We start from the raw sequence: 24,962 nt of genomic DNA on the forward strand, positions 1-24,962 counted from the left end.
TGAACTGATTTTAACTTTTCACATTTTAAAATGTATGTCAACAATTTCGCTCCTTTGCTGTTTAAATACATGTCTTTTTACATGAAGAATCAGAAGTTTAACTTATCAAGGAGGAACTTGATAAATACAATAAATTCAAGCTCCTTTGTCTCTAATTCTCATCATTCTGGCCACTTATATAGTATACTACCCAGTGTACTACGTTGTTATTCACTGCAACTTAATTGTCCTTCCCTATTAGAACATGTGCAATAGAAAGCCAAGAGTGCATTTAATTTTAGCTTTGTATTATCAGCTTCTGTCAAAGTAATGGCACATAGTTGGTGTTCAATATCCACTAAACGAACGAATGAATACATTGATTGGTTAGAATGCTTTTTGTTTGGAGCAAAAGTATATATAATTACTCAGCCAGACGCACTGTTTCAAGGAATCAGAAAGGTTGGACGTCAAAGACCAACTAAAGATAACAAAGCGGCCGATTGCGGTGGCTCACGCCTGTAATCCCAGCACTTTGGGACACTGAGGTGGGCGGATCACGAGGTCAGGAGATCGAGACCATCCTGGCTAACACGGTGAAACCCTGTCTCTACTAAAAATACAAAAAATTAGCCAGGCGTGGTGGCGGGCACCTGTGGTCCCAGCTACTCGGGAGACTGAGGCAGGAGAATGGCGTTAACCTGGGAGGCGGAGCTTGCAGTGAGCCGTGACAGCGCCACTGCACTCCGGCCTGGGCCAGAGAGCAAGACTGTCTCAAAAAAAAAAAAATAAATAAAATAAAATAAAAAATAACAAAGCAGATAAAACTCTGATGTTCTACGTAATTTAAAAATAGAAGTAAATTAAGCTGAAAATAAATCCTGACACATACTTTCTCTGTCTCTCACTTTGTCTTTTTAGCAATTTTCATTAGGGTAAATATTGTACAGCAATTGTCAGTATAATTATTGTTCATTAGAAAAATTAAATATATATTACCCAATCACCAAAATGTCACTTTTATTATAGAAGCCTTGCCAAATCAGTAAAATTGCTCCAAATTTTGAAATGTGAATCTTTAATTGAATTTGTATCAATAAACCGTCAATATACTTTATAATTGTTATCATAAACAATGTTTTAATTTTAACAACCATTTTACAATTTACTCCTAAGCATTTTTTAAATCTCCATACAGGTTCGTGAGATATATTTTATTTGGTGGAATTTGATTAACGTGCTTCATTAGGCCACATATGAAATTAAAAGTACTTACAGGCTCCTCTGTTTTCAACTCTCTGTCACCATAACAAACACCAAGTGGATACAGATGAAATTCACTGAGCCCGACACATATTCTGGAAGCACATCACTGCTCTGTTGATTTTGCTAATGGACTAAATAAACCTATTTTCTTCATGATAGGGAAGTGGAAACTATACAAGTAGTTGTGTAGCTTATTCAGTGATTTTACATAAAATTCAAGTATTTGTGAAAAATATATATTTTTTTTAGTGAGCAACAGATTGTGGAGACACTGCATGAGGGGATGATACGAGGAAGCCATAAAACTCTTAAGGGATCTCAAAATAATGAAGTTCAGCACTTACTGAAATTGCATTCTGTGGCTTGAGTAAAAGTGTTTGTTTAAAAAGCATAGAGAATTTTAGGTCAACTTTAGAGACAGAAGCCATTTATAAAAACCCCTAGTAACCTCAAGGACTTAAGAAACCAATATTACCCAGCTGATTTCATTTCTAGAATCTGATCATATTATAACCCACTTTTCTATACATACTGTCTTTTTATGTTTTAGCCTTTATTTTATTTACCCAACTCAATTGCCCCACTCATACCTGAGCACTTACCCTGACATTCTAGGTAATCTAAAAATAGAAATAAGTTCAGCTTAAAATAAATTAAATGAATCCTGGGACATTCTCTCTCTCTCATTCTTGTCTTTTTATGACTTTGCTATATCAAAAGTTCTGGGGTATGATATAGGTAAATTTAATATCCTTTTAACTTCTAGTTAACCCGCTAGATATGGCTTATAAATCTAGTTTTTGACAGCATTAAAGGATTTTGCTGAACCTTTTCAAGTATGCTGCTATTTTCAGGCATACAGTTAGTGGTTATTTCTTCTGTGGAAATAAGGGCAAATTTTACTTCAAAAAGATAAGTTTATTTTCTTAGCACATGATAGAGAAGGTAATATGAGGTGTTGTCTATATTCAGAAAAAAGGAGAGTTTTCATACTGAATATGAATAGAACCACCATAAGTATTTGTATTTTGATATGCTCAATATAAAAACTATCCATTAGAATTTATCCTGAAAGGATTTCTTTGGTGCCCCATTTATTGTGATTGGTTTTCTAGTTCTAGCACACACTTTTACTCAAGCCTGCTTTGACCAATTTAATCCACTTGTTTTATTCATCTTTTTAATAGTTGTTTCCAATCTAATGCTTCTGCTTGTATCATATTTTTGTTAGTAGATGTACTTAAAGATTAATACAAATTGATTATCACCTTTTATATTTAAATCATTGGTAGATTTTGTGACCATTCTAAATTTAAGCATGTAGGCATTAAACAACTATTGAATTATCACGAACAAAAATAGCTTATATAAAGGAAATGTGTGCCACCAATAAATTTTCATGTCAGAGACTGAAAATACAAATGACTTCAGCAGGAGGGAATTAACACAGGTATCTGTACTCAGTGGATAGATAATAGCAGGAGCAAATAAACTTGTTTGGTAAGGAAGCATATCCCCCCCTCCTTACAGTATCTATGCCATTGTCTTTACATGCTGTTATAACAGAACTATCAAACTGAACAGATGACAGGCACATACAATACATATATATTGTATATCGTCGCAGTTCTGAAACGTTCGTTCTGTGTGAAACAAAAGGGAAATGTTACAATTGGAGAGATCTTGAAATGTGACAAAAAGTTTTTAAACTGCAGTAGGATGTGTACATCAGCAATAGCAAAAAAAATAGACTTTATTCTGTAGGCAATAAGGATTCCTTATGAGTATTGAGCAGGGAGTGTTAATATTATGAGAAAAGTGCTACTGGGAGATGTATATGGCAGCTCTGTGTAGAATAAAATAATGTAGGTAAAAAATAATAAGGCATAAGAATTAGAATAGTGACACTAGAATAAAGTGTCACAGCGTTTTTTTTTGTTGTTGTTGTTTGTTTGTTTGTTTGTTTGAGTCAGCAATTTCCGGCAATTGGTTGAAGGCACAGGGCAAAAAACCATACAATTATTTCCAGCCCTTGAACTTAAATATGCCAAATATCTTGATGCATTTCTTGAAGAACTAAAGCAAAAGGAATGGACTTTGTAGCAGGCATTAGTGTTGTATTTGAAATTCTAAATAGATATTCAAGTAGAGATTATGATAAACATTTATTTGCAAAGTTAGGGTCAACCTTAAGAAAAAAACTAGTTCCAGAACTACCATTTGTTGGGCACATTTGTCTAATATTACACATCACCATTAGTTCTCATGTCAGTTCTACATGGTATTTATTATCACTGTATTTTCAGGCAAGTAACTTAGTCAAGGCTAGTCACTGTTAAATGTGGAGCCTGTGTGCTTCCAACTTCATAAAGATTTAGAATACAATGACATAGTTAAATTCCTTACTGAAGGGTATTTCTAAATATAGCAGTGGAGAAGAGTAGAGATGGAAGAGAAGACAAGAAGCATGAGAGGAGAATGATTTTATTTGTTATCTTGGTAAGAGGAGAACTAGATAAGCACAAAATGAATGAAACCAGGAAGAGAAAATTAAAGAAGGAAAATAAAGCAGAAAAATCCAGAAAGAATGATGCCTCTGAGTTCCCCACCACACCCCAGTTTGAATGGTTTATCTACATACAAGGTATCAGTATTTCTACCCTGCATCCAAAAAAATGAAAACATGTGACTTTCTTTGGATTTATGCAAAAATAATCTACTTCTAAAAAGCATCAGGAAGAAATGTAATCTTTAATGAAGATTTCATAGAGGAGGTAGTAGTGGTAGAAAAAAGCAGTGAATATTTATTGAGGATTTTATTATTTATATAGCACTGCTCTAAGGAAGATAACATTTGTTAGTATCCAACACTTACAACACCCTTATAAAGTACATACATTTTACAAACGAGAAAACTGATGTCCAGAAAGTTTAAGTAGCTTTTCCTAAGGCAACAAATACATTTAAGGAAATCACATGAACACACAAGTCCCATTGGTAATTCTTTTTTGAAAATGATCACTTTTACATGGAAGTTCCCACTCTTTTTCATTTATTTTTTCTTTTTGTTGCATTGAAGGTTTCTGTCAGCGTACGAGTAAACTGAGGTAGATTTGTGAGCCCTGTATTATGTACTCCTAGAACTATTTTAAATTACTCCATGTATTTCAGTTTAACTTGTAGAGGATTTGTAAAATATTTGACAATGGCTCTCAGCTTAGTATGGAACTGGAGCTTAGAACTAATCTTGAGGATCTTGCTTTGTTCTTAAAGGGATTTAAGTTTATGAAGGAATTGAGATTTAGAGGATTTTAGCTTTGAAGACCATTGAAGGTTGGGAATTTAATTTTCTTTCTGTACTAAGTATCCTCTCGAATGAACATTTGTTGTTATCAAAAGTTACCCAACGTGGCAGATTGCCATCTGGAATTACAGTATAAATAGGTATATTGTATCAAGAGCAAGAGTCTGGGATAGAAGATGCAGGAACTTTGGTGTCCACGGATAAAAACTCACGAGTCCAGCAACGTCCATTGGAAAGCTTTGCTTTTGGTCTTGTGCTTTGGGCCCCAGTCTGCCTATGACTCCTGGCAAAAGAGAAGTTTAGGAAGGAGATTTCTTGCAGTGCCAGACTCTCATCAACAAAATAAAACAATGCTGAAAAAGCTCACATGACATTTTAATAATTGGCCTGAAATAGAATTTGTCAGAAGGATGCCAGTGTAAGGAGAAATTTCTGAACTCCTCCACCCCTGGGGTCAAATCAAGAAACAGATTTATCAATCTCTATGTTCTCGCTTCTTCCTAATGAAAACACTTTTATAGGTTTCCAAAATGAGGATCGATATATAGCAGACAGGTTTCCACTGAGAATTACAAATTTCAAATCTGATCAGTTAATCGAGGGATTCCTAGGAGACAAAGTAAAGTTAGCTTTCGAGAAATCAAGAAAAAGCTTAGAACCAATACCTGACTTACCCCATCATCACAGCCAGAGACATTAGGCAGGAGCTCAAAGGGCCTCTCAGTGGAACCTACTGTTTATAAGTTTCAGATCTTAGACCAGTGAAGCAAGACAGTCTGGAGTGGATATTGGAGAAACCACCAGATTGTTGAACTCCCCTAAAATATCACTACAGAAACTGTTAATAAAGCTCAACTTTAGAACTTACTGCTTTTAGAGACAAGAACACCTTGACAGTTTTTACAATGTTAAAGATGAGGAAAAAAATCAGTAGTTTAAGGCATCTTTGTCAAGGCAAGGAAATAAGGAACTAATTAGAATTTGGCAAATTTTTGTACTGTTCCAGATTGGTGAAAACTGCCAAGCGAGGGTCCTGAACCAAGTCTTGATCAGAGAATGGTTTGGCTAAGTTGGAAAACTATCGTCTCTGACAAATGGATCAGGAAACATTTCCTGAAGCAAACAATAAAGTTATTTGTTCATTTCCAGTCTTATCTTTCCCAGGTAAACTTTGCCTGGAACAAGCAAATAAGTCATGTTGACACTGGTGGTTATGTCATGTTGATGTGAGTCTTGTTGACATATATGTCGTCTGTTGTCAACATGAAAAAAAAATCCTTCCCCAGTCTTTGTGTTTCCTATTCTGATGTTCTGAATTCTCGAACCTTATTCTTCTCCACACTTCCATCTCCCTCTTTTGTCCTCCTACCTGATTGACTCTTTCTTGCTTATACATTTATTTCACCACTTCACCTAGAAGGACCCTGGAAAGTCTTCAGTCTTTTAAATTATCTCACCATCCTGGCTATACTTTCTCTTCATTTACTAATTCATTAATTTTCAGATAATAACAATCCAAATTCAATCTCTTCTTTATTAAACTATTCCTTGCTCATCAGATATATGCCAAGTTTTTTAATTGATTGTACCCTTCAGGGATCATGTTGCTGCCTCTTTGGGGATGTGGCTTTTTACTCTGGTCTAGTAACACCAGTTTTCTGAAGGATACAGTGTCAAAGCTGATGATTAAATCAATGAGAAGAGTTAGTTGAGGAATGAGTTTGGTGGGTCAGAAATTGGGGTTTAATGAAAATTCCAGCCAGGTGCGGAGGCTCACACTTGTAATGCCAGCACTTTGGGAGGCTGAGGTGAGTGGATCACCTGAGGTCAGGAATTCGAGACCAGCCTGGCCAACATGGTGAAAACCCGTCTCTACTTAAAATACAAAAATTAGCCAGGTATGGTGGCACGTGCCTGTAGTCACAGCTACTTGAGAGGCAGCAGGAGGAGAATCGCTTGAACCTGGGAGGTGGAGGTTGCAGTGAGCCGAAATCGCACCACTGCACTCCAGCCTGGGGTACAGAGCGAAACTCCATCTCAGAACAAAAAAAAATCACACGGAAGGAAAATCATGAAGAAGGGCAGGATGAAGTAAGTGTGGAAGAAAAGAAGAACTTTCAAAATTAGTGTCACTGCAGTTTTAAATTCCTGGCAGAGTGTTTCTAGAAATGAAATCAAGAGTAAGTCTTCCACCAGATGTGGATCATGTGGTGTATTAGTCTGTTCTCACACTGACATACAGAAATGCCTGAGACTGGGTAATTTATAAAGGAAAGATGTTTAATTGATTCACAGTTCCCCATGGTTGGGGAGGCCTCAGGTTACAATCATGGCAGAAGGCACCTCTTTACAGGGCAGCTGGAGTGAGCATGAGTGTTGAGGGAAGCGGGAAGAGCCCCTTATAAACTGTCAGATCTCATGAGAACTTACTACCACAGGAAAAGCCTGGGGGAAACTGCCCCCATGATTCAATTATCTCCACCTGCTCCCACCTTTGACATGTGGAGATTATTACAATTCAAGATGAGATTTGGGTGGGGACACAGAGCCAAACCATATCATATGGCATGTTCAACATTCTCCTGCAGGCTCTGATCAACCATTGATGACTTATAAGCAAGAGAATGACATTTAAGAGTAAGGTTTCTAACTGCAATGAGAGTGTGCAAAGGCAGGGTTTCAGGGCCAACACGGGGCCAATTTAAGAAGCTGCTAAAATAATGTAGGAGAAGATGACGGCACATCCTGAACCAGAGAGATAAATGGAGAGGAGCATTGAAAAGGGAGGAAGAAATAGGATAATGTTTGTAAAAGTAAATTCAGCAGGACTTGATGAATTGTTTGACCTGGATATTGAAGAAAATAGGGAACTAAGAATATGTTCTCATCTACTAGATTTTGATCCCAATTGTAGTTACCAGTCAGAGGTGAGTTTGGCCTTTTGAGGATGATCATCACTGAACCCTTTGACCTTAGGGATTTAAATGCATTTAAGGGAAAGTTGTAAGCAAGAGACAGAAGAAATGTGTACAAGAGAAAGAGGGAGCAGAGGACTGCAGATGAATGGAGAGCACTTGAAGTAGAGAGATAAAGAAGTAGGAAGCAGAGATGCACTATGCAATTACTTAGAAATGGGAGGATGTTTAGGAGTTGGGGATGTTGAGCTTGTATTTACCGATACATTTACCGATAATTTCCACATAAAATTATTATTTTTCTCATGATGGAAAGAACTGTTACAATTGAGAATATCACCTAAGTATTGAGAGGATCGAATAGTTGGGCAACTGCTGTAATATGAGCTCGGGAACAGAGACAGACTATGAGCCAGGCTGGATAGAAACTGTGCTGCATGCATTGGTGTCTTGGCTTGAGCTTGTCCATTGTGCAACAATAGATGGTTCTTACCTCTGAACGGTAACCTTGACATGTTGAAATATTAAATGATAACAAATATCTTAGTAACTCCCTTACAAATAATAACACAGGATAGGTACACCTTAATTGTTAATTGATTATATATATAATGTAAAGCTTAAATGAAGCATTTTTGGGGAAATGTTATGACAATAATAGCTGATATATTTCCATTTGGAAGGTTAAAAAAACCTTGATAATCCGTGAGGACAGAAGGCAAGAGCTGAAGAGAACAAAGTATGAAAACAGTGAAAATTTTAAAGATTTAGATGTGTGGAAGCAGATAGACATAAGGAAATATTCTGTAGCAACTCACAGTCATTGGTGGAAATTTTGAACTAGTAGAGGTTACAGAATCAGATTCTTGCCAAATGTATTCAGTTATGTGAGGAATAGAGAGTTGATATCTGCATTACATAAACAATTTTCCTGTAACAGTCTCACCTGGGAATGGAGTATACCAATGATGTTATTGTACACTTTGAAGTGGCAACAAATTAAATTGATCATTTTAAATAATTAATATAATGTGAATACTATGAAATGTACAGAAACTGGATTGTCAGTATGTGAATTAAAATGTTAACAGTGCATTTGGGTGGAAATCTTGTTGTTGAATAATCTGCAGATTTGAAAATCGAGAGGGTCATTCCAGCAATTCTTTTGTTGCAGGACTCATTGCTTCTTCTTCTGAGTTTGACTTCACTGATGACAGTTTCATTAATGTTGGATGTTAAGGTAAATAATTTTAATGTATGCATAATCAGTAGTACTATGAGAGAGTTAATATATCTGCTATAAATAAACCAATTCTTTTCTGATTTGTAATTTAAGAAGCAGATTGAAATTGAGTCAAGAAAATAGACCTGAATCTCAAAGAAATGAGTGCCCTGGGGAATAAACATAATTCATATGTTGAAATGTTCCTGAAAGTTTTTAGAGTAATAGAGGCTATTTTAGGGCCAAAATACATATAAAGAGATCTGTAATATCCTAATTTATTTTCATGAAAGAGTTAATGAATCTCTAAAAACAGTAAACAGTTCACAACGTTTTGGGGAGTAGGTTTTATGCCTTTTAAGCATAATATAAATGGAAAATGTTGTTTATTTTCTATAGTCAAGCAAATGTATTGCATGCCGCTGCTAATGGGAAAGACACTTACACACTTGCCTAAACAGCAATTCCATTCTTTAGGAGCAATGATAAATGTTATTTCTTTTAAATGAGAATTAGGAATTACTTGACTACAAATCATTCAATCTAATATTATTAATATGTAGAGAATTTCATGATTTAATGGAATTTAGATAGTCTTGCAGGAAGCATTGTGGTTTAGTAATGCACTGATAATTAGCTAAGAAAGGTATCATGTGTATTTGGTCCCTATTTCTAGACATCAACCTCTGATACATTAGAAACATGAAGGAAAATATATTATTAGTCATTTTGGGACACTAAAAATGTCTTCTTTAAAGAATAGAAAACATTTTGTCAAAAAAGAGGAATTTTATAATAAAATTGATTTTATAGCCAGACTGAAGTATCTAAAGGGCTTTGTGTGTGAGAAGTTGAGCTACTTCAAATAAAAAAATAGAAAATGGTAAGTTAATAGTTGTTCCTTAGAATTGGATCTTTTTCACTTTAGGTTTTTCATAGCACTTTGGGCTTTTCTTGTAGTGCATATTAATTTATCTATTGCTTTACACTTATTTATTCTTGTCTTGCCACTTTAAAGAACAGTTGCATCTTTTATATGCAATGGCATGTAACATTGGCTTTAAAGAGGTCTAAGTTAAAATTCTTGGCTGATGTAATGAGAATCCTTGTCCTCAGTGTTCATGTTTAAAAACATGGGAAACATGGGAAAACATGGAAAAATAAAATCTTGGAGAGGTTTTCTTGTCATGAAGTTAATTAAGGTAAGCATCGTAGGAAGAGCCCAATGAGAAATGCAAGCTATTTTGGTGGTTCTTTTTATAAATCTATTATCAATATGTCAAGAATGCCTCTTACATTGCATTAATCATTGCCTAGAGGATACTAGAAATAAATTCATAATAATGTAATTTGAGAGTTAATGTATGTCATTAGATTTAATGGCTTAGAGCATCACTTAATGAAATGAACAGATATAGGATATGCTTCATCTTTAAGAAATGATGATAAAATAATATATTAATAGGTTTAGACTTAGCTGTAAATAACAGAAAACAAAACTAAAACAGAAGTGACTTAAATAAGTTAGAAGCTTATTATTATCTCCCAAAGAAATTCAGAATTAGGTGATTCAGCACTAGCATGATATTACACGATGTCAGAGACTCAAGTTCTCCATCTTGTTAACCTCCATTCAGGCCTCCATGCCCAAATGTCACCTCATGGACCAAAATTGCTGCTCTAGATCCAGCCATTATATCTGCACTTTAACCAACAGAAAGTAAGAAAAAGAAAAGCATGTGCCCGCAATTATAGGGCAATATTCTTAGAAACCTATTGGCTGGAAGTTAATTCTTTAACTAAAAGGAAAGCTTTTATAGAAGTAATATTCAATAGCCTTTGGATATTACTTTTATAGAAGTAATAAGATCTGGTGTTCAGTAACAGAATGGAGTGACTATTTTTAACAATAATTTGCTGCATATTTCAAAGTAACTAAAAGAGTGGAATTGGAATGTTCCTAATAGAAAGAAATGCTTGAGGTGATGAATGTCTCCATTATCCTGATTTAATCACTACACATTGTATGCTTGAATCAAAATATCACATGTACCCCATAAATATGTACACCTGTTACGTATTCACACTAATTAAAAATTTAAAAAATTAATAAAAGAAGAACCTCAAAAAAAAGAAGAGTACAATATTCAATTTTAAAAGCACAACAATTAAACTTTGTAAATGAATTAATTCCATGGAAAATAAGAAGTTAATATCTCAGTTTTTGAACTCTTCATATTCTATTCTATTTGAATGCATTACATCTTAGGTCAATAACAGGAGGAATTATACTCAAATGCCTACAGAATAGGGGAATTTGACAAATACTGCCCTGTAATTTCTAAACTATAGCTTAGAGCAACTCTGAAGAAACTCTGAAGAAAATAAAATATGATCTACATGTGTATTTTGAATTTTTAAAATTTCTTTATAACTAGTAAAAATCTTGGATTCAATTAAAATATGTATTTAATTCAATATATAAATTATCACTCAAAATATAATTAATGTGATATATTAATAATGAAATATTTTATATTATTTTTTCATATTGTTTTAAAAATCTGTCAGCCTGAGGAACATAGTGAGAACTCATCTCTACAAAAAAATTTTTTTAAAATTAGCTGAGCATGGTGGTGCTTACTTGTAATCTCAGCTACTTGGGAGGCTGAGGTGAGGGAATCACTTGAGCCCAGGAGTTTAAGGTTACCGTGAGCTGTGATCACACCATTGTAGCCTGGGAGACAGAGCGAGATTCTGTCGCTAATAAAAATTTGAAAATAAAAGTAAAATACTTATTGCGCACTTTAATATTTATCATTCACTTAAAATACTTCATCTGTATGTAAATTTTATAAATTCATAGTCAAAATTTGTTGATTCATATACCCATTTTGCTGCAAACATAATTAAAAGTTTCCCAATAACTCAAAGTGCCAGTTTTTTCTTTAAATTTAAATTTAAGTAAAATAAAATGAAAATATAAGGTCTTCAGTTGCCCTAGCCACAGTTCAAGTGGTCCATAGTCCCTACTGTTGGACACCATAAGTTCAGAGTATGCAAACAATGGCTCTAAAAAGGTTCGTGATACATTCTGATACAAATATTCAAATCATGTTATCTGCAACAAATTTTTATTTTAAAATAATGTGGTAGGTTGTTAAGAAGTGACATTAGTTACAGATTTTGATTGTTACTTATTCTGCTTTGATATATTTGATTGCGAATACTTAAAGATTTTTAAATGCTGATATTTAGTTATCTTTAGAAGCTACTTAGTATTAAACAATTTGCAAAACCTAAATTCCCAACATTGAATTTCCTAATATAGGACTGTATATTCTTAAAATGTTATTCACATTTTAAGAAAATATACTGTATACACATTGTTACTATTGGGTAAAAGTTCATTTAAGTGACATTGTGTTCAACAGAAATCCTATGAAGCAAAGAATCTTTCTTTATTGAGTTTATAGAACACAATAAAATTATAGATTATGTGAACAGCTCAGTTTTGAGACACAGAGGCAATGTATTGGCATTAAAGTAGAAGTTCTATCTTATTAATTGAGGATAACTTTGTATCATAGCTGTCTTTTATTCTTAGTTTCACATTATTCTTAGTTTCATGTTAAATTTGAAGAATATAGCTTCAAAGGTACATTTGGAACTAGCACTTTGAGAGGCTGAGGTGGTTGGATTGCTGGAGGCCAGGAATTCAAGACCAGCCTGGGCAGCATAGCAAAACCCCGTCTCTACTAAAAACACAAAAATTAGCCAGACATGGCGGCACACTCCTGTAATCGCAGCTACTCAGGAGACTGCGGTGGGAGGATTGATTGAGCATACGAGGTGGAGGTTGCAGTGAGCTGAGATCACACCACAGCTTCAGCCTGGGAGACTGAATGAGACCCCGTCTCAAAAAAAAAAAAAAAAATAGAGAGAAAGAAAGACAGAAGACATTTGGAAATTTTGTAAAGAGTAGAAGCATATACTAAAATATTGTTTTTGGAAATATTAGACGGTTGGGTTAGAGCAAAACTACTTGCTTAAAATTATAAGAAATGCTAGATAAATACTTTAATTTTTAATTGTGTGAATATATGACTAAGCTCATTTAAAAAAGGGTCAGTATTTAGGGACCAAAAATAAAGACGAAGCTGAAAGTCCTTTAAGTATTTGATATGGTTTGGATTTGTGTCCTCACCCAAATCTCATGTCCAATTTTAATCCCCAGTGTTGGAGGAGGGGTCTGGTGGGAGGTGATTGGATCATGGGGGCAGACTTCCCACTTGCTGTTCTTATGATAGTGAATGACAGCTCAAGCCATCTGATTGTTTAAAAGTGTGGGGCACCTTCCCCACCACCCTCTTCCTCCCTCTCCAGCCATGTAAGGCATGCCTCCCTCTACTTCACCTTCTGCCATGATTGTAAGTTTCCTTAGGCCTCTCCAGCTGTGCTGCTTGTATAGCCTGCAGAACTGTGAGTCATTTAAACCTCTTTTCTTTATAAATTACCCAGGCTCAGGTAATTCTTATTTATTTATTTATTTATTTATTTATTTATTTATTTTTATTATACTTTAAGTTCTAGGTAATTCTTTACAGCAATGTGAGAATGGACTAATACAGTACTGTACTGAAAACTGTGGTGGCTGCTGTGTAGGTCTTTAGCAGGGTTGGTTACAGTCTTGGTGTTTTGCAATTGGTCCTCACATTCTTTGAAATTCCCTTCAAAATGTGAGGCCTCCCTTCCCCATGAGATAGCTTATTGCCTGGTTTAACTTCTTCCAATCAATCACCATAATCTCAAATCATCTATACTATCTGTTTATTTGAGGCAGAAACTTTGTCCTATTTATCACTGGATCCCATTACAGAGAAATGCATTCTGAAATGAATTAATGTAGCCATGTGCTTGTAAACACATACTTTATGCCTATGCATATATAACAAAATATTGATGTTTAATCTTACAGTTAAATACATACCTTTAAATAAACTATATATTTTAAAGTGTTATACATATATTATATATATAAACTGTCAATTAACCATATTACAGATAATGCTGCATTTTGATACTCCTGGTGTTAATTTAAAGAAAGAATGCAAAATACTATTACTGTAAAGATTAGAGTTTATTGGGAAAATTAAAAATAAATGTGAATAACATGCAACCTAACTTTGCTTGTGTTTATATATAATTTGGCCTACCAAACCGCATATGATTAAAATAATACAACGATTTAAATAATACCTTGACATATTTTATCAAGGCAGTTAAGCATCTGGGAAATACTACAGAATAGATTTGACTCAATGCATTGTCTGTAGAATCTATAGGACAAGGCAATAATTATACCTTATAATTTCACTTTTCTTCCAAATTCATACTGTTATTATGCCAAGTCCTTTTATACTTTCTATATAATGAGTTTGCTGTGACAAGCCTCCTCTCGAAACTTAGGCTGTAATGCATTTACTGGCACAACATGAAACTTACTTTACTTTCACAGCACTTTTTCTTATTAAAGTGCACATTTGTCTGTGGATCCTGCTGGGTCCCATGATTTATGAATATGATTCTGACAGATGACTGTATTGTATTTATATTTGAAAGTGAATTAGCAGTTAGAATAATTATAATGTTAGCATAATTGCAACTTAGGTCTATTTGATAAAATTTCACTTTGAAAATAACTGTTTGAGCTTCACCTCAAAGTGTCTATCTCAGCAAGGAGTCTTTAGCAAATCATAGCATACATTACTTCGTTAATTTGGTGTCACTCTTAGAAGGCTTTCCAAACCTGCCAAATTTTTCATGTTACAAGATTTTACTAAAGGACTTGTCACTACCCTAGTGGTCACTACAGGCAAGGCAAAGACATCCCCACAGTATCGAATGCGGGACCTCCACGTTGCATATCTCTACGGCATCATTTTGAAAGCATGCCCTTCCCCTTCAATAAAGAAAGGCACAGAGATACCTGTAGGAATGGCAACGCAGGAGATCTGAAGTAGAATCTTTCTAGAACTACAAAATGATGACATGATGACTATAACATAAAGACTAATTATATTGCAGATAAAGTCTCCAAAGTTGAAAGAAAAAAGTGCTTGGGCAATTCTCTATCATAAGATAATGCTAGGTTAGTGAAAGACAACAGAGAAGTCAGCATATATTAACAAAGGAAATTGGAAGCAAGCAAAGAATGACACTTTTTAAAAACCCCACATTTTATGAAAAAAGACTATTTAAAACAAATTTTTCATTCAATGATATACTAGAAATTGAATTATTAGTAAAACTCAGTTTTTTTCTTTCTTCCTAATACTAAAAATCTACCTATTCACCTAATTTAGTACCCTCAATATTTTTCCAGTAATATTATTGGAAAGAACACTAGATAATATGGCTTCATGAGAGATAATAGTTTTAAAAATTCTCATCAAAAGGATTACAAAGCCAGGCAGACAGTAAGTAGCAACAGCTTTAAACTGCTCTGTAGAATATATCCATAAAAACAAAATGGCCCTTTGAATGTAAAAGTTTGTGGTGTAAGAGATAATCAATATAATATAAATTAAAATGAATAAATTTAAATAATTTTTCTTTTGAATTTCTGTACTAACAGAAACAAATATGCATACTTAAATCAGAAGTATAACTAACTAATTAACCCTCAAATTCATTTTCTGAATATGTGTATGCATGATATTTGGAGAACTTTTTTCCAATATGATAAAGCTGTCATAAAATCTCTACTTTAAAAAAATGTATATAAATGATGTGGAAGGAGTGCAATTTTGTTACATATGTGGTGGTCACGTCAGGAGTTTAGGGTATTCCTCACCTGAGTAATGTACATTGTATTCAGTAAGTAATTTCTCAGCTTCCACCTCCTCTCGCTTGTGCCCTTCCAAGTCTCCGGGGTCCATCATCACAGTCTCTACATCCAGGTGTATGCCGTTTTCAACACCCTCTTATGAGTGAGAACATGTGATATTTGTATTTCTGTAACTTTCATGGTTACTTTTAATTTTCAGTCTCTCTTCTTCTATTGTCTCCTTCTAAGAAGTATATGCTCTGCCACTAGATGGTGATATAAAGTTAAAGCAGCTTTATTGTCCCTGTAAAGACAAAAACTCTAAAAAAATATATAGCCAACAAAGCTAGTTTTAAATGAAAAACTACATTAATTTAACTTGCATTCATCTTTCCAAATCTGAACTAATGATTAAGACAAATTCAAATTGTATATTCATTATGTGTTTATTTGTGACTTAGAATGGATTTCTTATAGAAATTATATTTTGGAACATTAATTAGTTTGCATGTCTATAAAAATTATATATATAGTGTAGTTGAATTATCCATACCAACATACTGATACTTAAGTGTACATAATACTACAAAAGATGGTTCTTCAACATGAACCCGTTGTAATTACAAAAAGAAATAGATCAAGTTTCAGCTAGAACAGCAGAGCTGCCCAACAGCAGAGCTGCCTCACAGACAGATTCTGGTCAAAAACACTTCTTGACAGCCTCCACTCTTTTCTAAGCACAAATGCAGTCCAGGAGCGATGTTACAATATCCTTAGTTCTCTTCATGCCCACCCTAGGGGACTAGAACACAGTATCAGGCAATAAAAATGAGTGGTAGAAAATATATAGCTATATAATTAAAGTGTTTACATTAAAAATATTCAGTTTGTACTAATATTATTTAAGACACCTGCTAGACTATAAACAAGTTTTTCAGAAAAGAAAAAAAATTAACATTCTTAACTTATAAATAGTTCCCACAAATAGACAAGGGAAAAGAAAACCAACTAAAGTAAAAACTGAATAAAGTAAATGAAGAGGCAATTTACTAAATCCATGGTATTAAACACGTAAAATTATGTTGGTACTCACTAGTCACTAGAAACATGGAAAAACTAAAAATTATCTTGTTTCTCCCAACAGATTGATAATATACAATGTTGACAAAAATATTGAGAACAAATATTGCAAAAGCTTTTTGGGAGAGCAATTTCATTGTATTTATTAAAATTTGCTTAGCAATTACACATCTGCATGAGAGATCCTACAGAAATATTAACTTCGGTGCACACACAGACACACAAAAGGGTATTATGCAGCATTTTGCTAATGGTGCAACATAAACAGCAAAAATATTCATCAGTAGAAGGATAGCTCAAATGTGGGTAAGACATTTTGCTGAAATTAAATAGAATAGAGTTGATTAATAAAATAACACCAAATCACAATCTCCAAAATGCATCAAATGAAGAATTATAGTGAGTTTTAGAAACGTATCTATTTTATTATCATATTTATTTAAACAAAAAATATGTATCTCAATCGTATTTTTGAATTTACCAATTCTAAGCATAAATGGACAGTAAAAGGTCTGGAGGGATGCACGCTGTTTCCAGTAGAAGAAAAAGAAGGAGGTGGGACAATGACACTGAAGAGGGACTTTTATTATTTACTCTTAAGAACTTTATATGGTGGAAATCTTTATATTGTTGAATTTTTTTCTTCATTTTTAAATGTTTTGTTTTGTTTTGTTGAGACGGAGTCTCGCTCTGTCGCCCAGGCTGGAGTGCAGTGGTGCGATCTCAGCTCACTGCAAGGTCTGCCTCCCGGGTTCACGCCATTCTCCTGCCTCAGCCTCCCAAGCAGCTGAGACTGCAGGCGCCCGCCACCACGCCTGGCTAATTTTTTGTATTTTTAGTAGAGACGGGGTTTCACCGTGTTAGCCAGGATAGTCTGGATCCCCTGACTTTGTGATCCGCCCGCCTCGGTCTCCCAAAGTGCTGGGATTACAGCTGTGAGCCACCGCGCCCGGTCTTAAATGTTTATTTTTTAATTACCAAAAAGATAACTTTAACTTGTTATAGGACATGACAAACAGATTCACATTCAACAATATGTAATTGCTCAAAAACTGGGAGATAATAGTTGTATTTTCATACATTTATAATTGAACAGTCTATATTTTATAGAACATTAGTTAAAATTTCTTAAAGGTTACACAATAACAATTGACAACAATCCTGGTCTGCCCAGTTGACTAAGATGTCATCTTGATGTTTATAAACTACTATAATCAGAACCATTTCATGATGATGATATTCTGAAATATAAACAAATTTAAATTGTCTAAGTTATGGTCATTTATTTATTTATTTATTTATTTTTGTTTATTTTTTTTTTTTTTGAGACGGAGTCTCGCTTTGTCGCCCAGGCTGGAGTGCAGTGGCGCAATCTCGGCTCACTGCAAGCTCCGCCTCCCGGGTTCACGCCATTCTCCTGCCTCAGCCTCTCCGAGTAGCTGGGACTACAGGCGCCCGCCACCACGCCCGGCTAATTTTTTTTTATATTTTTAGTAGAGATGGTGTTTCACCGTGGTCTCGATCTCCTGACCTTGTGATCCGCCCACCTCGGCCTCCCAAAGTGCTGGGATTACAAGTGTGAGCCACCGCGCCCGGCCGGTATATTTATTTTTTAAATTTTTTTTAATGTTGACTAGGAATAAGGTTCTATGATAAAGTAAATTGTCCAAAGATTAACATTGCAGTAATCTGATAACAATTTTAGTAATACAGACATCATTGCCATTAGCTTTGAAGCCGTTTGTCTCTTCTGCCTTAGGAGGATTCCTTTACAATTGTGCAGATCATTAAAATGTAACGTCAGAACTTTTTCTGTTTTTGTTCTTTTCATTTATTCAGATAATTCAATTTATTCAAAAATATTATTTTTCTGGGCACCCTGCTAGATGCTTGTCAGGTGATCAAGGACAATGAGGCAAAATTCCTGTTTATAGGGATGATCTTTTTGCCTGGGGTCCACATGTATGCTCTCTCTTACATGCTAGAAGCATGAACAACGGTAAAACATAACTTTATTGACTTTGTTATAATAATAACAATAACATAATTTTATGGGAGAATTAGATGATTTTACACAAAATAAACATTTTTATTCCTTAGAAAAAGAAGTGTTGTTCACATTGCACTATTTATTGTATTTACTTTATATTTTGTATTTCTAAATATAGTTTTCTTTTGCTTGTTTGTAATTTAAAATAATTTGATTCATATTAAAATTATTTTTCAGTGGCTTTATTTGTTGAATCAAAATTTTACTGAAAAGGTGTCAATGCATGTAGACATCAGTCACTCATTTTCACAGTGGTGTTACAATTTTATGAGCGTATAATATTATTTTTCATTCTATTATTACCAGTTTTTATTGTTACTTGTTTTCATCGTCAGATTTTTTGACACATGGTGTGTGTAGGAACACTCTCCTACCTGTTTCCTGGGGGCATGATCACAACTATTCATGAAATAATGTAATGGTTGGCTTACAGGGTTGGTCCCTCTTCAGCGTGACTAGATAATAGCAAATTGTTCTCAGGTTGTGTGTATGATGTGGATTCAGAGCAGTGATACGTAAACAGTTGTGATTGCTGCAAGTCCTTTCATGCGCTTGATAATTCAGAAACGCTAGTAATTGTCAATCTGTGAGCATGAACTATTGTCTCATGTGGTTTTAATTTGCATTTCCTTGATTAATAATGAAGCAGTGCAACTTTTCATATGTTTATTGACCACTTTTGTTTCCTTTCCTCTAAAATTCAAGTGTTTTGTGTGATTTTGTGTGTGTGTGTGTGTGTGTGTGTGTGTGTGGTTAAAGACTCACTGGCATATTTATCTATCCAGAAGAAAAGTAAATGCCAGTTTTATGGGATGAAAATATCTTTGGCAAATGTGTGACTTTTATTTCCATTTAATTTGTGGTCTACATTAAGGAGCAAATTTCTTAACATTAATATTCTCAAACACTTCCTTCTTTTCTTTTGTGGTTTTTGCTTCTTGAGCTGCCATGTATTAGAAGTGCTTTCCTATCCAAAGGAATAAGGATATTCTTCCATATTATTTTTAAAATATTTTATTATGCTTTTGACATTTACAATTAGATCTTTAATAAAGCTGAAGATGAATTTGTTTGTGATTTAAGAGAGAAGTTCTGTTGTTTCTCCATGTGGATAGTGTATTAATGTGAACCATTTTATTAAACATCCATGCTTTCCTGCCCTGCTAGGCAACATCTTATCTTTTCAATGGCATTTTCAAATGGGAGTGGTATTTTGGTGAGTCCATTTTTCCCTTCCATTACTGAATCTTCCCTTTCTGCACCAAATACCCTCTATCCTAATTACCAGAGCTTTATATAAGTAATCATAAATAATGAATAAAGTAGTTTCATGTAGCTGTTTTTGTTTCCGGGGGCCGCTATAAAAATGTACCACTGTCTGGGTGGCTTAAACACCAGCAATTCATTTTCTCACAGTCTGAAGGCTGGAAGTCCAAGGTCTAGGGGTCCACAGGGTTGTTTTCTTCTGAAGCCTCTCTCACCAGCTTATGGATGTCCATCTTCTCCCTGTGTCTTCAGCTGGTCTTTCTTCTGTACATTTCTGTAACCTAATCTCTTGTTACAAGGACAACAGTCATATTGGATTAGGCCCACCTCGCGACTTCGCTTCACTGTACCTTAATTACTTCTTTAAGGGCACGATCTCCAAATACAGTCACATTCTGAGGTTCTGGATTTAGGACGTCAACCTATGAATATTAGGAGGACACAATTCATCTCCTGACAGTAGCCCTATGAAAATGAAACCTTTTAATCTCTCCAATTCTTATGTATTTTGTTTCCCTTTCTCAATTCCGCCCCTATTCCATGGTCACCACTATTCTGACTTCTAAAACTATTTTATTTGCATGTTCTTTTGCCTGTAATATTTTGTAGCTACTTTTGTTCATCACAATATATTTGAGAGTGAGAGTCAGTCACGTTATTCCATGGTCAATAATTTATTCTTTTTATTGCTGTATGGTATTCTATTCTCTGAGTATGCTAATGACCATATGGGCTGCTAGTCAATACTTCTGATGAATATTTGGGTTGTTTCTAGTTTTAAGGTAGATGAAGTTGCTGTGAACATTTTAATACTGGTTTTTGCTAAGAACTGAATTGTGTCGTCCCCATAAAGTTTATACGTTTAAACCCTCAATGTGAGTATTCGAAGGTAGCATTTATCCGGAGGTAATTAGGTTTAAATCAGGTCATAAGGGTGGGGCCCTGGCCTGATAGATTAGTGTCTTAGTGCATTTTGTGTTGCTATAAAAGAATTCCTGAGACTAAGTAATTTATAAAGAACAGAAATATATTTATCATAGCCCTGAAGACTAGGACATTTAATATCAAGGTACCAGCATCTGGTGCAGGTTTTCTCGCTGGTTTCCTACTTGATAGCAGGTGGAGGTGGCAGAAGGGGATGAACATAGAGTCCCCACATGGCAGAAGAACATAAGAGGGGGTACTCACAGCAAGGTGTGGTGGCACACACCTGTAGTCCCAGCTAATCAGGAGGCTGAGGCAGGAGAATTGCTTGAACCAGGGAACCAGGGAGGCAGAGATTGCAGTGAGCCAAGATCATGCCACTGTACTCCAGCCTTGGCGACAGAGTGAGATTCCTTCTCAAAAAAAAAAAAAAAAAAAAAAAAAGAGAGAGAGAGGAAACTCACCCCCACAAGCCATTTTATAAAGGCATTAATCTGTTCATGAGGACAAAGAGTTTATGACTAAAACACCTTCCATTTAATCCCACCACCCAACACTATTGCATCATGGATTAAGTTTCCAACACATGAAATTGGGGGTCACATTAATACCATAGCAACTAGTGAAACAGGAGAGTGGTTGTGCTCGCCGTTTCACCCTCTGTGTGTGTGTGTGTGTGTGTGTGTGCGTGTGCGTGTGTGTGTCCTCTCTCTTTCTGCCATGCATGCATACAGTAAGAAAACAGTTATCTATAAGCAAGGAAGAGAGCCCTCACCAAAATTTCAATTAGCTGACACATTGATTTTGAACATCCCAGCATCCAGAACTGTGTGAGCAATACATTTCTGTTGTTTAAGCAACTAATCTGTGTGATTTTATTAATATTGTGCCAGCCAGGCAGACGGAATATACAGTCCTTGTGGACATACAGAGTAATTTATTTTTTGTATAGACCTACAAGTAGATTTGTTGTATCATAGAGTAGTTTTGTATTTAGCTTTATTTAAAGGCTTCTTTTTTAAGATGCCAAGCAAATTTCCAACATTACTGCATTTCCACACATCCACCAGAAATATATGAGAGTTCAAGTTGTTCCATACTATTCAAAATTTGCTGTCTTAAATTAAAAAAAAACATATTTAGTCATTCTGATGAATAAATAGTGATACTGCACATTTTTATTGACGATTAAGGATTTTAATATTATTTAATATGCTTACTGGTCAAACGTATATCTTCTTTTATGATTTAGTTGTTAAGGACTTTTACCTATCTGGGAAAGAGGAGAGGTTTCATCTCCTTTTAATTATTGTTACTTAGGAGTATGTTTTTGATATTCTGCATGTAGGTCCCGAGTCAAATATATGTATTCCAAATATTTTTCTCCCAGTCTATAATTTGTCTTTTCAGTATCGTAACATTATCTTTTGGGGGGTGAAGTTCCCATAATATAAAATTAACCATTTCAGGTGTACAACACAGTGGATCTCACCTTCACAGTGTTATGCAACCGTCAGCTCTATTTAGTTTCGAAACTAAGGAGATCTGGGGCTCTCCCTATCCCTCTCGCCTCAGCCTGTGGCAAGCACTCATCTGCTTTCTCTCTATTGATTTGTCTCTTCTGGGTATTTCATATGAATGGAATCATACTATATGTTAACTGTTACGGCTTTTTTCGCTTATATGAGGTTTCTGAGAAACATCCCTGGTGTGCCATTTATCACTACTTCGTTCATTATAATAACCAGTATTCCATTGTACGGATTTAACGTATTTATCCATTGATCTATTGTTGGACATTGAGGTTGTTTTCATCTTTTGGCTATTGCGAATAGTGCTGCTGTGAACATTCGTGTACAAGTATATTTTTGAATGTCCATTTTCAGTTCTTAATGGGTATATACCCAGGAGTGGAATTGCCAGGACATATGGCAATTCTATGTTTAACTTTTAGAAGATGCCAAAATATTTTCCACAGCAGCTACCCCATTTTACATTCCCACAAGCAATGAATAAGGATTGCAAATTCTCCACATCCTCACGAAACATTGTCTGATGAACGTGTATTTTCAATGTTGATGAAGTACAACTTTTTAAAGATCTGCACCTTTTTGTGCCTTGTTATTAAAACTTTTGCCTATTCTAAGATTAAAAAAATACCTTACATTGTCTTCTAAATACATATAGATTTATCATGCTTAAGTGTAAGACACATCATAAATTAATTTGGGTGTTTTGTGTGATATGTTGGTGAGAATTAACTTTTTTCCATTTATATTGAAACATATACAAACAAAATCTTCAGTCATGGCAATACCTTGTTTTTTCTTTTTATTAGTGTTCTCCAAAGAGACAAAACCAATGATTGGATATACACAGATTGATAGATAATAAATAGATAGGTAGAGAGAGAGAGAAAGAGAGAGAGGGAGAGAGAGGAGAGGGGATTTATTAGGGAAATTAGCTAATGTGATTATGGAGATTGTGAAGTTCCATTATAGATTATCTGCAAGTTGGAAACCCAGGGAAGTCAGTTGCACGGCTAAGTTCAAGTCCAAAAGCCTCAGAACCAGGAAAGCCAGTAGCGGACTCTCAGTCCAGAGCAGCAGGCCTGAGAATACGGGGGTTCACCCCTGCGAGTCCCAGAGTTCAAAGGCTGGAGAACCTAGAGCTCTGATATCCAAGGGCAGGAAGAGGAGGGTGTTTCAAGTTCAGGAGAGAGAACACATTTGCTACACATAATTTTAGTGTGTTGTATTTTCATTTTTGTTTGTTTGTTTGTTTGTTTTGAGACGGAGTCTCGCTCTGTTGGCCAGGCTAGAGTGCAGTGGCGCGATCTCGGCTCACTGCAAGCTCTGCCTCCTGGGTTCCCGCCATTCTCCTGCCTCAGCCTCCCCAGTAGCTGGGACTACAGGCGCCCGCCACCACACCCAGCTAATTTTTTTTATTTTTACTAGAGACGGGGTTTCACCGTCTTAGCCAGAATGGTCTCGATCTCCTGACCTCGTGATTCACCCGCCTCGGCCTGCCAAAGTGCTGGGATTACAGGCGTGAGCCACCGCGCCTGGTCTGAATTTTCATTATAATATATGCTACTTTTTTATTATCTTCATCATGGTTTCATTTTTGACCAATTAATTATTTAGAAGTGTACTGTTTAATATGTATGAATTTTCTAGTTTTATTTTTGGCATTGATTTATGACTTAAATGTATTGTGAGCAGGGATCATAGTCGCATGACTGTGACTGCAATCCTTTGAAATTTATGGAGAACTATTTTATGGACCAGCATATGGTTTATGTTTGTGTATGTGTTATGAGGTCTTGCAAAAAACAAATGAATTCTGTGTTTCAGATACAAAAAAAATTGCAGTAATTTGTATTTCTCCTTCAAATATCTGTGCCTTTTCTCCCCCAGTTTCTAATGGAGATAAGAAAATATTTATTAAGAAAATATGAAAATAATTACTTTTTGTAATATCTTAGTAATTAACATATATTTATTTGACCCCAAATTCTCCTCTATATTTTTTTGTCTTTGTTTAGTATGAGGTTATTTTCTAAGACAATAATATGTAACTTTTGATAGAATTTCTATACTCAAATTTGGGAAAAAAATAGATTTAACCAAACACATTTAATTTAGATTTCATTTTTTATTTTACTTGCTTTCTTAAATTTGATTAACTTAGGTTTTTCTGAAATATGTATGTGCATATATATACCTGTATGTTTTTAAGGGAGAGGATCTATATCCTAACTTTTGTAAACTCTTAACAGTTTTTGAGAATGTTCTTTTACTGTTATACATCTGAAGGTCAGGCATTGTGTATAGTATTCTTCATTCATAATTTCTTAAATTAAGTTCCCAACTATAAATATTGCTTAAATTGCATTTCATATTTTGTTCATTAATGATTGTCTCTGTTTACCTCATGGTTACAGAATAGATTGCATATTAATAGATGAAAAATATATTTAGATTATAAAGTGATTGTATTGCAAAGACTAAGTTTAAAAAAGCAATGATTGAAGGATTGAGTACTATACATAATTATCTATAAATCTAATGCATCTTTCGTATTTTAAAGTTCACTGGAGTAACCATAAATACACACAATTAAAT

The 24,962-nt window shown here is 34.8% G+C and overlaps 1 long non-coding RNA gene across 1 annotated transcript in view; it reads left to right on the forward strand.

The window, feature by feature from the left end:
• Positions 1 to 8,645: 8,645 nt before the first annotated feature.
• LOC131383626 (uncharacterized) overlaps positions 8,646 to 24,962 on the forward strand; it is a 189,401-nt gene continuing 173,084 nt past the window's right edge. Inside the window, exon 1 of the long non-coding RNA XR_009213789.1 lies at positions 8,646 to 8,704. This is a non-coding gene — a long non-coding RNA (uncharacterized LOC131383626). The remainder of the gene's footprint in view (positions 8,705 to 24,962) is intronic.

This window comes from Hylobates moloch, unplaced genomic scaffold (genome assembly GCF_009828535.3).
Source record: "Hylobates moloch isolate HMO894 unplaced genomic scaffold, HMol_V3 SCAFFOLD_5, whole genome shotgun sequence".
NCBI classification, from domain to species: domain Eukaryota; kingdom Metazoa; phylum Chordata; class Mammalia; order Primates; family Hylobatidae; genus Hylobates; species Hylobates moloch.